The sequence below is a fragment of the Tympanuchus pallidicinctus genome, unplaced genomic scaffold (assembly GCF_026119805.1).
Source record: "Tympanuchus pallidicinctus isolate F22 unplaced genomic scaffold, pur_lepc_1.0 scaffold47, whole genome shotgun sequence".
NCBI classification, from domain to species: domain Eukaryota; kingdom Metazoa; phylum Chordata; class Aves; order Galliformes; family Phasianidae; genus Tympanuchus; species Tympanuchus pallidicinctus.
Window position 1 is genome coordinate 797,837 of NW_026294766.1, and position 15,620 is coordinate 813,456.

At 40.7% G+C, this 15,620-nt stretch overlaps 1 long non-coding RNA gene across 3 annotated transcripts in view; it reads right to left on the minus strand.

Moving 5' to 3' along the window:
* The window catches only part of LOC128090536 (uncharacterized), a 64,507-nt gene that overhangs the window by 33,442 nt on the left and 15,445 nt on the right, over nucleotides 1-15,620 (minus strand). The window contains exon 2 of one of the 3 annotated variants that reach the window (XR_008210973.1): nucleotides 13,529-13,836. The exons of the other annotated variants lie outside the window; for them this stretch is intronic. This is a non-coding gene — a long non-coding RNA (uncharacterized LOC128090536). The remainder of the gene's footprint in view (nucleotides 1-13,528; nucleotides 13,837-15,620) is intronic. 3 annotated transcript variants of the gene reach the window in all.

The following is a 15,620-nucleotide window of genomic DNA, read 5'->3' on the forward strand; positions in this document are numbered from 1 at the left end:
ATAGAGGGGCCTGAATAATTCACAGTCAAGTATACAAAGACACAAAGATAGTACATATCAGAGAGTTCAAAGATCATGCAAGAGGACTAAGGAGGTGATTGTCTGCCTGGTGAGGCCACAACATGAGCGCTGCGTGCAGTTTTGGGCACTCACTCCAAGGAAGACCTTGAGGCCATGGAATGTGTCCGGAGAGGGGCAACGAAGGTGGAGAATGGTCTGGAATCCAAGTCTTTTGGGGAGTGGCTGAGGGAGCTAGGATTGTTGAGTCTGGAGAAGATAAGGCTCCAAGGGAGACCTTATCACTCTCTGCAACTCCCTGAAACATGTTTGAGGTGTGGTGAAGGTCAGCTTCTTCTCCCAGGGAACAGTGTTTCTTAGTGGTTGCGGAGTTTCTCTTTTTACGTATCTATTCATTTCACATAATAACCAGCTCAACTGGAGTGGTTTTAAAGCAGGAAATTGAAGCAAAACTGTCTGATCTCAGGTTTTAGCATACTGTGTATTCTATTTAGAAAAGTCTGATGAGCAGATTAACATCTGTTGAATACATGTAAAATACACGTAAAACGCAGTTTTACTCAACACATAGTAAAAGAAAAGCTCAACATTCCTACCTAAGATGAAGATAGGATATTATAGAATTACCGTGTATGAACAGTATTCGTATGGTGAAATTTCTCTAGTATAGACTTAGGTTTTACTTCTGGGTCCCATTACTCTGCTTACTGTTCAGATAAGTAGCAACCATAATCTTCTGACTACTTTAGAATATTCAGAATTTTTTAATCACCAGGCAGTAACTCACTTCATCTTTGACAGGATACACTGGCAGTAGGCTCACAGAAGTATGAGACTCGGTGAGCATATGGATTTGAAGACATTTGTTTATTCTGAAAACCACAATGGCTTTTGCTGAGATAGTGCAAACTAAGGATCAAATGCTTTCTACAAAGAAATGAGGATAGGGAAAGTTTATTAGAGGACTTAGGAAATCATACACTTTCTTTCACCATCAATATCGAAGTAGCAACTGCATTGACAGAAAATGCCAGTGTTGTTTTTTTTCTCTCATTCATTAGTGTTCTTAGTGACTTTCTCCTCTACATAATTTGCAGCCTTAATTAAAACAGAACAAAACAAAAAGAAAACCCTCTCGTTTACAGAACAAAAGAAGATCTGTTCACTTGCTTAGCACACTGAAATCAGGAATTTCAAGACTTCCATTATTGCAGGCGGAAGCTGATCACGAATGTGTTTTTGTTTCTTGGTGTTCCTTCACCGAAATAGAATTCAAAACCCATGCTGCGACACTGCAATATTGTTCACTGCAAGAAACTAGTTTGCTCTGCCTCAGTGCGTTTCTCTGTCGAATTTGCTCTGGGTATATACAATGCTTGTTTATGTCCTTAAAATATTTCCGAAAGAGATGGATTTCACTGCATCTCTAGTAAATCTGGCCAGAATGATTTAATTCTCTCCCTTATGCAGCAAGACAACATTTCCATTAGAACTTTCGTAGGCTCATTTGACTAGCAGATAATGATGGACATAGTACCTAATCACAAGCATGGAGATATACGCATATATTTATTTCATATCCTCAGATTAGCTATAATTACATCATTTCACTTCAAGTTTTATTTCTAGCCACAGATCACTCTTTTAGCCTTAAGCGCTTTTACCAGATTGACTTCTGGCAGAAATACACGGTAGGTGATGCCTCGGGTTAAAGAATGGCACGACTTCGCTCTCACGGCTCGAAACCGGCATTCGCGCTGAATCGCTCCGGAGCGTTTGCACTCGCTGCCCGAGAAATCGCGCTTCTCCCCGGGTGCCGATTCCAGCGCTTAGACGCGGTCTCGATGTTGTTCGCTCGCCGCGGAACAGCGACTGCCGGCGCATGCTTTTCCCCGAGTCGCGGGCTCTTCTCCGCGCATCGCAAAGGAGCGCTTTTGACTTCGCCCGGAGTACGTATATGCAGGACGCCCTTCGCCTGGCTCGGAATGCGGTGCCCGTGCCTCTCCTTTAAGCGACAGTTCGTCGCAGTGTGCTTCTCCGTGGCTCCACTTCTGCGTTCCGTGACGAAGAGTGGCAGGGAGAACTTTCCCTAAAGAGGCAGCTGGACGTTCGTGGAGCGACAGCTGTAGTGCTCTCAGGGAGCACATTCGAAAAAGGCGAGAGGGAGTCTTCCAGCACTGCGCAGAGAAAACCCCCCTTCGGAGGGACCGCGGCACGCTGAATTCGCCCCTTCTCGGCATCGGAGCGGCACGACTTCGCTCTCACGGCTCGAAACCGGCATTCGCGCTGAATCGCTCCGGAGCGTTTGCACTCGCTGCCCGAGAAATCGCGCTTCTCCCCGGGTGCCGATTCCAGCGCTTAGCCGCGGTCTCGATGTTGTTCGCTCGCCGCGGAACAGCGACTGCCGGCGCATGCTTTTCCCCGAGTCGCGGGCTCTTCTCCGCGCATCGCAAAGGAGCGCTTTTGACTTCGCCCGGAGTACGTATATGCAGGACGCCCTTCGCCTGGCTCGGAATGCGGTGCCCGTGCCTCTCCTTTAAGCGACAGTTCGTCGCAGTGTGCTTCTCCGTGGCTCCACTTCTGCGTTCCGTGACGAAGAGTGGCAGGGAGAACTTTCCCTAAAGAGGCAGCTGGACGTTCGTGGAGCGACAGATGTAGTGCTCTCAGGGAGCATATTACATTATAATATATATATAGCATACATATTATGTTGAGGAGAAGGTCACTAAGAACACTAATGAATGAGAGAAAAAAAACAACACTGGCATTTACTGTCAATGCAGTTCCTACTTCGATATTGATAGTGAAAGAAAGTGTATGATTTCCTAAGTCCTCTAATAAACTTTCCCGATACGGTGAAGTGAAACATACTCATCAGGTACTCATCTTCCACTTCAGAATCTTCAATTTAGCCTTGAGGATACCCCTTCTGGCTGAAGTTTCAGTAACGCTATAAAAAGGTGCTCTTTAAATCTCCATTTTCATTATGAAATGATGATTGAAAACTATTTTTTGAAAACTCCCCAAAGCCATGAAGAGTAGCGATCTCAAGATTACAGAGACAATAGACCTGAGAAATGAGTGTTATCAGGAGGATACAAAGGAAAACAAGTTCCCTACTCTTGCTTACCAACACGTGTTTTTTTTCCTATGCACTTCAGGTGCATAACTACAGGAAAACTGAAATGTGGTATTTCTGTGAGAAAATGACCTACTTGTTGGAGCAAAGGGGGAAATTCTGGGAAGGAATGTCTTCTATTTGAGAGCAACTGTCTTCTTTTTGGAGTGCAAACCGGTCCTTTGGGGAGAAAATAGGGTCTATATGGGAGAAAATGTCCTCTTCAGGAGTGTAAAGTAGTCCTTTTGAGAGAAAATGGAAGGTATTTCTCAGAAAACTGCAATTTCTGGGAGAAGACAGCATGCTTTGTTGGAAAATGACATCTATTTGTGCGAAAGCTGGGATTTTGGGGAGAAAATGCCGCATTTTAAAAAATAAGCTGGTATTTCCGGGGGAATATGTCCCATCTTTGTTAGAAAACTGGAATATCTGTGATCAAATGTCATTTTGATGGGAGTGAACATGATATTGAGGAGTGTAAAGTAGTGCTCTTGGGATGAAATGTGAGGAATTTCTAAGGGTACTGGTATTCCTGGGAGAAAATGTCTTGTTTCTGAGAGAAAATGTCGTCGTACTTTGGGGGGAGAAACTGGTATTTCTGTGATAAAATGCCCTATTTCTGGGAATAAGTGTCCTATTGAGGAGTGTGAAGTCGTATTTTTGGTAGAAAATGGGAGGCGTTCCTAAGAGAACTGGTATTTCTGGGAGAAAATGTCTTATCTTGGGGGGGAAAGTTCCTATGTCTGTGAGAGAACTGTGTTTCCGGGAGAAACTGTCTTCTTTAGGCAGAAAAGATCACATATTTGCGAGAAAGCTGGTATTTCTGGGAGGAAATATCATGTTTTTGTTGGAAAATGTCACATTTGCTACTGTCATGTAGTATTTTGTGGAAGAAACATGAAGTATACCTAAGAAAACCTGTATTTCTGGTAGAAAACGTCATCCCTTTGGGGAGAAGACTGGTATTTCAGGGAGAAAAGATCCTTGTTTGGGGAGAAAGTGTCCTATTTTTGAGGGAAAAGTAGTACTTGTGGGAGAAAATGCCATGTATTTGGGTGAAGGGTGGGATTTCTGGGAGGAAATACCGTATGTTTGGAAGAAAGTGTCCTCTTTCAGGTTGGAATGTGATACTTGTGGTCGAAACTGTCCTATGTTTGAGCGAAAACTGGTATTTCTGGGAGATAATGTCTTTTTATTGGAGCAAGCCATTATTTCAGGGAGAGAAGGTCTTATTTTTGGAAGAAAATGCGGCACCTGGGGTGCGGGGGGGGGGAACTGGCATTTCTGGGAGAAAATGTCATGTTTTGGGGAGAAGATGTCACCTTGAGGATTGTCGTATTGTCATATTGTTTGGAGAAGGCCTGAGGTATTTCTAAGAAAAGTGGTATTCCCAGGAGACAGTATCATATTTTGGGGGAGTGGGGGAGGGGTCATCATCTATGTGGGAGAAAGCTGGTATTTCTGGGAGAAAACATCCTCTATTGAAGAGCCAAGGGGTATTTCTGGCAGGAAATGTCCCACATTTGGGAGTCAAGTGGCATTTCTGTGATAAATGCCGTATTGTTGGGAGTAAGTGTCATATGAAGGTGTGCAAAGTAGTCTACTAGGGAGGAAATTGGAGCTATTCCTTTGAAAGCTGGTATTTCAGGGAGAAAACGTCTTCTTTCTGGGGGGCAATGTCATCTGTTTGAGAGAATGCCGATAAGTCTGGAAGAAGATCTCTTTTTGGAGGAAACTGTAATATTAGGGAGAGAAAAGTGGTATTGCTGGTCCAAGATGTCATCAAGTTGGGATGACGCTGGTGTTTCTGGGAGAAAATATCCAAAATATTTTGGATGAAAATGTGGTCTTTAGGGTTGAAATGCGGTATTTTTGGGAGGAAATGGAATATGCATGAGAGAAAACTGTTCCTTTGGGGAGAATGTATCCTATTTTTGGCGGAAAATGTCCTATTGAACAGTTTAAGTCTGCATTTTTTGGAGAAAATGCAAGTTATTATCAAGGAAACTGGTATTTCTTGGAGATTATCACATATTTGGTTGGAAAACTAGAGTAATAAGGACAGAGAGTTTTGGCAAATGCAGAAGCAATCAAAGCACAGAAAGCAAAGCTTTGTAAGTGCTCCATAGTTTGTATCATATCTGATCATAAATTGATAATCATAAATTCAATAAAATATCTCCATGGCTTTACCTTCTCCAATCAAAATGGAAAGGACTCATAGCCCCTTACAGTGAGGATTATCTAGTTAGGTTTGATACACGATGTGCTCTGGAAAACTGTAGCAATTACAAACAGTACAAAAAGAAATTTGAGATAATTATAGCTGGCTAATACATTGTAGCTATGTAAAGAATGGAGGAGAGGCAGAATTCAGAAAGTTTTCAGAAATAGTTCAAAGACGTTCAAAAAGGTTTCTTGCTAGGCTTCAACCCTTGACAGAGCTACAGACCATTTCTATGTATGTTTTGTGATTTCTGGCAGGTCGTTTTCTCACTTCCACTCATAGAATCACTCAGGTTGGAAAAGACCTTAAAAATCGTCAAGTCCAACCATAACCTAACCACACTACTTTTACTCTAACAACCCTCTGCTAAATCATGTTCCTGAGCACCGCATCCAAACGGATTTTAAAACATCCAGGGATGGTGACTCAACCACCTCCCTGGGGAGCCCAGTCCAGTGCTTTTCTAACTTCAGCTCTGAGAAAAGGACAAAAATTCATTTGGGATTCTTACTACCTTGTACTGTAAATCTCTGAATTCTGTATGGATGGGGCCTTATAAATATTTCTATGATTAGTCAAAGCACAGTAAAGCATATACATATTTTTTCCTACAGGTTAAATACTGCTGATTAGCTGCTTACTTTTTAGACAGTTCTCTGTCCTTAGTATTTACACAAGTCTTTTTCTGACCTGCTGTAAGCCCGTTAGTCCAAACCAGATAAGGAGTCTAATTTTAGAGCTGGAGATAGTGTAACACTGTTACTAGTTGATACTTGCTATTTCATTGCATTCCAGGATTATGTAAGAAACAAAAGAACTGCCTCAGAGAAGGGAATGGCTTATTAATTATAATACAGTAGTGATCTTGTTTTTGGTGTTATTATTGCATATGTATATCTGCCTTTGCATTGTTAGTTCTAGAAGGTATTGTCTGTCTACAGGTATTGCTGACAGTTTTCTTCCCCATCATTCTGTATCTCTCATTGTCTTTTTCGTAGTTTCCACTGTGTGTTTTTTTTCTTGTTCTTCATTTCTTTTTTTTTTCTTTTTGTTTTTATTTTTGTTTGTCTATCTGTATGGCTGTTGCTTTAGTTTTTGTTTGTTTGTTGTTTTTTTTGTGTGTGTGTGTGGGGGGGGGGGGGGGTGGGACAGGGGGTTTTGGGAGGGCTGAGTTGGTTGTTTAAGCTTGGTTGTTCTGTTTGTGTGTCTGCTTCCAAGTGACTTCAGTATACGTCCATCTCAGAAATCTGCTTGTATTATGATTTTTAATGCAAACATGAAAAATATTTACTACAGACACCTTTTTCACTGATATTCTGATACTTCACTCAACTAAGGAAACCTCATTATTCTTCAACAGGTCATCTACAAACTGATTAGTAGAGAAGAAGCCACTAGTAGTAACAAACAATTAAGAGGCCACGGCCACCTGAGGGAAACCTCATGGTGTTTTGTTTTGGCCAAGGAAAACCAGTTGATCATTTTCAGAACTTGCATCAATTAAACAAATAAATAAATAAAAATGATAACTAGTAATAATAATTAAATAAAAGTACGAAAAGACCATTCAAGCTGCATGAAAATAAAATCATGGATTCTCACTACCACTGTTGCTGTATTTGTTTATAAAGCCAAGATCATGGCCTCAATCGACTGTGTAAAACTGCATCACTTGACATGCTGTCTTCCTCTAAAGAGGGATTAAAAACACATATGAAATCTTAGAATCCATTTGAAAATCAATTTTACTTTATTTCCCTTAACTTCAATAATATAATGAAACCCAACCTTCAGTTAAAAGGATGGGTAACGTGAGCAAACGTGGATTCATAGCTGGTATAACTAAGTGATATTATTCTGTAGACTTCAAAGGTGTCTGCCTTCTGAATATCACCAGATTTTACAAAAGATCATTCAGATCAACGCTTTAAATGTATGCTATCAAAATAAGCTCAACTAGCTTACAGAAATGACTAGGCATTTTCACTTTCAATACATATGATTTAAAATGATACCTTTAAAGTAGAGACCAAGCTCGGTGTGGCTTCCATCATTTCTAGCCTCGCTATATTAACTACATCTCAAGAAGAAGGATTGCGCTCTTATGGAAAAATTAGGTAGCGAATGTCAGTCTTACTGAGTAGACTAACGGTCATCACTTTATCTAAAAATAAGAAAACACGGATCACACAAATATACGTTTTCTTGTCGGGAAAAAAGCAAGGATTTTCAGAAGGAGCGTGAAATCACAAGCAGCATGGATGTTCAGATTTTGTATATTCAAAGGCACAAAAAGAATTCTCATAGAAAATATCCATAGAAAATATGTAATCCTTTATCGCCTTTGGAGAAACTGCATGTATGCAAGAGCAGTTGGTGAATCAGATGCTAGGGGAGTACTGCTTTGTCTTATCCACAAGTCAGTTCTTTCCACTTAAACACAACAACTTATAAACAGAATTAGGTAATGTTGGAGGAAGATCAAAGAACTGGATTGAGTACCAAAAAACATTCAATGCTGCCAAACTCTTTTAAAACAGCTCAAAGGAAAATATTTGATTTGACTGTTCATCAGAAATACTTGAAGGAAAGATATCTTTATACTCTAGGTCATCAAAAGCCCAAAAGGTAATGCTAAGTCCCAGTGCTACTGATGATACAAAAAATGAAAAATTGTCTTTTAATGCAAATATAAATTACATATTTTTTCTGAGATATCAAAGGAAGAGAAAGAGGCTGGAGGGTCACCTTAGATAGTCAACCTGTCTCCGATATTGTGAGCTCCTCCATCAAGACAAAAAAGAAGGGCTGTTGCTCTAGGTGACAACCTTCTGAGGCAAAAAGAGGGCCTGATATGTAAACCAGATCCAACACATCGGGAAGTCTTTGGTTTCCCTGCAGAATGGGTAAGAGACATTATTAGAAATCTCACAAGCCTAGTACAGTCATCTGATTACCCTTTTGTGTGCGTGTGTGTGTGTGTGTACTGGCAGTAGTTGTCAAATTCACAGGGGTCAGGCAATGTAAACAGAAGTAGGAGGAGGCTTTAGAAGTTAGGAAAAAGTGCTGATACCTTGTACAATTTGGAGATAACTACTTTGTTCCTACAGTATCCTGATTACCATTATTGTGCTAGGATGTAGCTGTCAACTGAACTCTGCACCCCTTTGTGGCCGTGTCTATTAGCACGGATGAGTCTGCTCAGTGTTGTCATGGCTAGTGAAATTGGGCCACATCAGTTTTCTGCAATGAGGAACTATAAAAATGAACACGGGATAAGGAAGGTAAAGCTTATGAATTATTGGAAGGTCTTCTTAAATGAAAAGAAGATAATTACTGAAAAATAGATTTCAGATTTTTCTAAGGAAGTGCAGAATAGGTAGAACATTATTTAAGCATATTGAAATACAACCATTTGAAATCTCCTTTGAACTTCAGAATCGCATGCCTTGTGTGCATTTTATCCTTTACAGAGATCAGCTATCTGTTGGATAGCTGTCATTCACCTGTCATTGACCTGGTAGGAAGTTCCTATACGTGAAGTCTGAAAAACGCTCAAAAATAGGTCTTGGGGAATACCACTATGACTCACTTTCCAAATAGAAATATGTTATTGCTACAACTGGATCATTATCCTCTTCAATAAATTTAAAAAAAAAAAAACAAACTATTTTCAAAACTCTTTCCTCTCCGCCAAATTTGACTGAAAGGGGCCTAGAATTCAAAGAGATATGATGTCAAGTGTCAATGACGCCCCCTGTCATTGTGGAAGTTAAGTTCTGCAACAAACTGAGAGCAACAGACTAATGTTAATCAAATCCAGACTAAATGGTGTCTTTTTTCTGTCTGCCTTCCTTTTCCAAGACACACAAACTGCATTTCAGGTATTGCTGTCAAGAGTGTCAAAAGTTGCGCTTTTAAAAAAAGAGTTATCTGCTCATGGCTAAGGAAGGTGTTCTGCCATGTATTCATGTAGATTTGTACAGGCAGGTTCTGTCCTTCCATCTGCAATATAAAGGAGTTCATTCTTCTCTCAAACAAATGCCATTGTATGTACTTTGATGAAGCAGGTAAATAAAATTTGTCTATTTTTTCTTCCAGCTCTCTGAGGTGGTGTATTAAAACATGTTGCTTCTCCTCACAGACACTGAATTGATTACATGGATTTCTCCATTTTGCTGCTGAGAGGTTACAGATCAGTAGCACTATGCTGTTTACTGATGTCGGAGTATCAAACCCTCATTTCAGAAGACTTCTGACAACACAGCATTAGTATACAGCTCCCAGAAAGCTGAAATAACTCAGTACTCAGTAAAGTATCACACATGCTTATCTTTGCAAGTCAGAGAAATAATGTGTGTGCATCTTAAAGCCAAGCAGAAGCTTAGTTACATATGTTTCCTTGGGACAAATCTACTTTCAGTTATTTTAACATGCTTAATAGAATTGTTTCATGTATATATATGTTTCATGCATATGTCCATGTTTCCATAGAATAATCAGGCTATAATTGCTATGCCTGGAGTGTTTGCTGATTTTATCACGAAATATCTTGCATTTTACTCATGTTTTTACCTCTTACTCCTGTTAATATGCGACATCATCTAGTAACAACATTCATGTAGACAAGTGATTTCACTATGGGTTAAACAACCGTTGGATAAAAAGCTATCAGACATTCCCATTACTATGTGCTCCAAATACTTTGAGAATAACTGAAAATTCATGAAGAAAAAAAATGGCTGGTGGCTGAGAAAGGTTAAAGATACATGGTGCTGTATGTCCCCTAATGAAACTGCAAAATGAATACAAAGAAAGATACTGAGCAGGCCCCCACCTAGCATCTGCACAGTAAGCTACACAGTAAAAAGCCAATCAACATCTTCATATGGTCATATGGTCTTGTATGGTTACCTGCAAGTAAGCAGCTAATCAGCAGTATTTAAGCTGTAGGGAAAAATATTACTGTGCTTTGACTAATTATAGAAATATTTATAAGGCCCCATTCATTCATTCATTCATGCATTCATGTCATGCATTCATTCAGCCTTGGCCCCATCCACCCCTTGGCCAGGCTGGGCTGCTCCAGGAGGCAGATGATGTGGCAGGGTGAGCAGGTGGAAGTGTGAGCAAAATTGTTTTAGAGGCAGAATGTTCTTGTTTCACAGTATTGCATATATGCAAGCCTGCATTCAAGATGGAAGAAAGGGGCCTAGAATTTCAAAGAGATATGATGCAAAGTGGACAATGAGGGTCATTGCAAAAACTGTCCTTCTTTAGGGAACAAAACTTGCCTCCTTTTGAGTTTAATGACAGTCCTGCTATTGATTTGTGCGTGCCCTATCTATTCATTTTTCTGCCTCCCTGATTTTTTTTTTTTTTTCCACTTTTGCTCAGATTAATGACTTGCTTCATTCCTTAACTTTATCCTCTCTTCCCAAAAAGTGTTGTCACTTAAACTGGCTTAGCATAGCTACTCTATTTATTCTATAACACCCCGAGTTTTACATTTCAGTTGAAAAATTCACTATCACTATAATCACCAGGAAGAAGAAATAGTTGCTTTAAACTTGTACAGAAGTAAGATCACTTCTGAAGAAGTAAGATCTCAATCCTGTCAGTCCTCCAACTGAGAGTGTGACAAATGGATGTCACAAAAGGAGAAAAAACACAATCATCTAGGAAATGTAAGGGTTAATGAAAGGTAATATGTCACTTCATGGCAATAGTAACACTTTTCTGATCATACAAAACAGGGACAGTCAGCAGTATGCTAGGGTTGCATTCAGGATGCAGTACTCCAGATGTGGTCTCACCAATGCAGAGCAGAGGGGCAGGATCATCTACCTTGACCTGCTGACCACCATTCTTTTGGTGCAGTCCAGGACAGGAGTGGCTTTCTGGGCTGTGAGGGTACACACTGCTAGTTCGTGTCCACTTGCTATTTACTAGTATCCCTATGCCCATTGTGGCAGGGCTGTTCTCTGTCCTTACATCCTTCAACTTGTACTGATACAAGGGGTTGGTTGCCATTACCCATGCGCAGTAGCTTGCACTTGGATTTTTTGAACCTCATGAGCTTTCTCCTTGTCCCACTGACAAAGCTGTCTAAGTCTCTCTGAGTGGCATCCCATCCCTCAGTCATCTTGACCTTATCACATAGCTTGTTGTCATCCACAGACTTGATGAGAATGTACTTGATCCCACTGTCAATGTCACTGCTGAAGATATTAAAGAGCATTGGTCCCACTACTGACCCCTGAGGAGCACCACTTGTTACTTTCTCTAGCCAGACATTGAGCCCATGACCACCACTCTCAAGGTATGACTAGACTAAACTTTGTTCATCAGTCCACCTTTCAAATCCACACATTTTGAATTTGAAAAGAAGGATATGATGGGGACTACGTCCAAGTCTCTACTGACATTAAGATAGATGACATCAAGCATTTTCCTCATCCGCTCATGTAGTTATGCCATCATGAAATGCACTAGTTCTCTTTTCAAAATTAGTTCTTTTTTGTAACACTGAACAGTATAAATTGTATTTTCTTTACGTAGCAGTAGCTAATAGCTTTTACCTGAAATGAGCGTGTTTCTGAAGAAACAAAAATTGGATATGCTACTTTTGAACATTTTCTATTTTTCCTTTGTCAAATCCTAACCATTTTAAATGCATAGGTTTTCTTCAGTTTTGTTTATTTTGCTTGCTAAGTCAGGGCTTGAGACCGTGATTGAGCACCTAGTAGTAAGGCAGGGCCAAGCCAGGGGAGCTCAAGTGTATGCAGTGCACATGAATGACCAGTATGGGTATTGACAGGATCTTCCTCTTCCCAGACCTCATTTAAGTGTTGGCAGTGGAGCTGAGGGTATCTCATCTGGAGATCCCTGCATAGCTGAGGCCTTCCAAGGATAAGCAGGTTTTTTTTCCTTATTTCTGTCTCCATGACTGCTCTGTTTAGCAAGTTTTCACTCACTGCAGCCTGGGGTCTTGCTACTCTGCTATCACTGTCGTGCTTTTCATTGTGTTACAACCACTAATTTAAGTGACTTGCTAAAACTCACAGGGCAAGGACAGTATTTAAGTGAGCCAGGAGATATTTGGCCTGGTATTTCACCTTCTTCTTCTTACAAAGTACCCTTGTGTGAGGAAGTTTGTGTGAGGAACATTTGTTTTGTGGAAGCTGATTCAGGAGAACTCAATTTTTAACATTCCAAAGGGAAATCTCTCTGGAGTTATGACTACAAGCAGGCAAGCAAGAACTGAATCTAATGTAGAAGTTTAGGACCATATGAAAAGACAGCTACATTAGTGAACTGGACTGCCTGCATGAGTATGCTCCCTGGGATTCAACAAAATCTAAAGTTGCACTTTATTTCTTTGATTACCATTCACTCACTACTTCAAAATCTCAATTTTAATTCTATACAAATTTTCATTTTTCTGCTCTATGTGCAGATTTCCAGAAGAGTGCAATGCAACCAGCAACAGGTTTTGCAAGAATGGGATTTATTTATTTCTTTGATCCATAGTCCAACAATAATTTTTGTTTTGTCACAGCCAATTTTCCTTTCTCTTAATAATCTACTTGCACCTTGGAGGCATTTGTTAGAGGTAAACCCTATGGTTATCACTACACAGCCAGTAAACATAGTAGCTGGCACTCCAATTTTCATCACAAAGGGAACATTAAACATGTCCACACGGCAAATTAGAACCCCCACCCCCCTGTAGTACCGGATATAGTGATCCTGCCCCAGATATCAGGACAAAGGATGTTGTACCAAAGGCCAGGACACGCCCCAGCACAAGTGGAGGTGTTTGACTCAAGACAAAAACACAGCCTGTATCCTACCACTGAAGGCAGGCCCACCACTCCTCATACCTTGTAAACATCTGTACTACTCCCCTTGAGGCTGTGAAGTCCACAGGACCACTGGTAGGAGCATCAACACTTCAGTGTGCTTCAGTATCTGTGAGGGTATGTCATGACACCAGGTGGTGGAGTGCTGAAGTTCTGGGAACCAGTGAACCCAAACCTGAACTGAAGAAGATAAGCCTCCAGAAGCAACATCAAGTACTGTTCCAACACAACCATAAGAAGACCGCCAACAATCACCTTGCAACAATCACCTGTCAATCAAATCATTGATAAGTACTGTACCGGCATCACGATACACGTTGTACTTCATGTTTCCAAAACAGCAGGAGTTTACCCCTGACCTACTCAATCTTTGGTTCAGGCTGTGACCTAGCAACTCTGCTGCACTCCATCCCTTCACAGCCTGAACCAATGATTGAACATTAGTTGAGAGGTCAAGGCTATCCCAGGGAGCTCAGGTGCAAGCAATGATTGGAAAAGGTGCTTTTATTTAAGTGTTAGCAGCAGAGGGAGCAGTATCTCTCTGAGTTTGCTCTTCTTTTGAGTTGTTACTAGTTTCTGGAAGGGGTGAGCTAATTTTTCTTCATTACCTGCTGCTATGGTTCTTGTAGGTTATGTGTGGTTACCTGTTAGGTATGGTCATATGGTCTTGTATGGTTACCTGCTATGGCGCTTCTATCCCATTAGAAAGCACTGTCATGACATTCTTTTGCCATGTGACTTAGTTTAAAATATTTCCTTAAGGTGACAGCCTTTTCTCAGTTCTGTTGCTTTATTTGTCAGTGCTGCTCTGCAAACCTTGCTGTGACTCCGGGCTAGGCCTGGCCACTCATCAGGGTAGAGCTGCTGCCGTGATAGATACAGCTGTAGGGGGTGCAAGTTGAGTTGGGATACACGTAGCATGTGGGTTACAGGTTGTGTATGCCTGAGTATCTAACTCACACTAAAATGTCTTGGCTGTATGCATGTGGTGGCTGGAATCCCTTGGCATTGTAGAAGCAAAGTTCAGAGCCAGAAAGTAAGGGAACGCAAAATTATGAAAAAAAGAAGAAATGATCTATGGAAAACTAATTGTTACAGATGTTCTTTGATCCTTGAAAATCATAAAAATAGTCTTGGGGAAAAAAGAAAAAAAGAAAAAAGCTGGTTTGGACTAACGGGCTTAAAGCAGGTCAGAAAAAGACTCGTGTAAATACTAAGGACAGAGAACTTTCTAAAAAGTAAGCAGCTAATCAGCAGTATTTAACCTGTAGGGAAAAATATTACTGTGCTTTGACTAATTATAGAAATATTTATAAGGCCCCATTCATTCATTCATTCATGCATTCATTCATGCATTCATTCAGCCTGGCCCCATCCACCCCTTGGCCAGGCTGGGCTGCTCCAGGAGGCAGATGATGTGGCAGGGTGAGCAGGTGGAAGTGTGAGCAAAATTGTTTTAGAGGCAGAATGTTCTTGTTTCACAGTATTGCATATATGCAAGCCTGCATTCAAGATGGAAGAAAGGGGCCTAGAATTTCAAAGAGATATGATGCAAAGTGGACAATGAGGGTCATTGCAAAAACTGTCCTTCTTTAGGGAACAAAACTTGCCTCCTTTTGAGTTTAATGACAGTCCTGCTATTGATTTGTGCGTGCCCTATCTATTCATTTTTCTGCCTCCCTGATTTTTTTTTTTTTTCCACTTTTGCTCAGATTAATGACTTGCTTCATTCCTTAACTTTATCCTCTCTTCCCAAAAAGTGTTGTCACTTAAACTGGCTTAGCATAGCTACTCTATTTATTCTATAACACCCCGAGTTTTACATTTCAGTTGAAAAATTCACTATCACTATAATCACCAGGAAGAAGAAATAGTTGCTTTAAACTTGTACAGAAGTAAGATCACTTCTGAAGAAGTAAGATCTCAATCCTGTCAGTCCTCCAACTGAGAGTGTGACAAATGGATGTCACAAAAGGAGAAAAAACACAATCATCTAGGAAATGTAAGGGTTAATGAAAGGTAATATGTCACTTCATGGCAATAGTAACACTTTTCTGATCATACAAAACAGGGACAGTCAGCAGTATGCTAGGGTTGCATTCAGGATGCAGTACTCCAGATGTGGTCTCACCAATGCAGAGCAGAGGGGCAGGATCATCTACCTTGACCTGCTGACCACCATTCTTTTGGTGCAGTCCAGGACAGGAGTGGCTTTCTGGGCTGTGAGGGTACACACTGCTAGTTCGTGTCCACTTGCTATTTACTAGTATCCCTATGCCCATTGTGGCAGGGCTGTTCTCTGTCCTTACATCCTTCAACTTGTACTGATACAAGGGGTTGGTTGCCATTACCCATGCGCAGTAGCTTGCACTTGGATTTTTTGAACCTCATG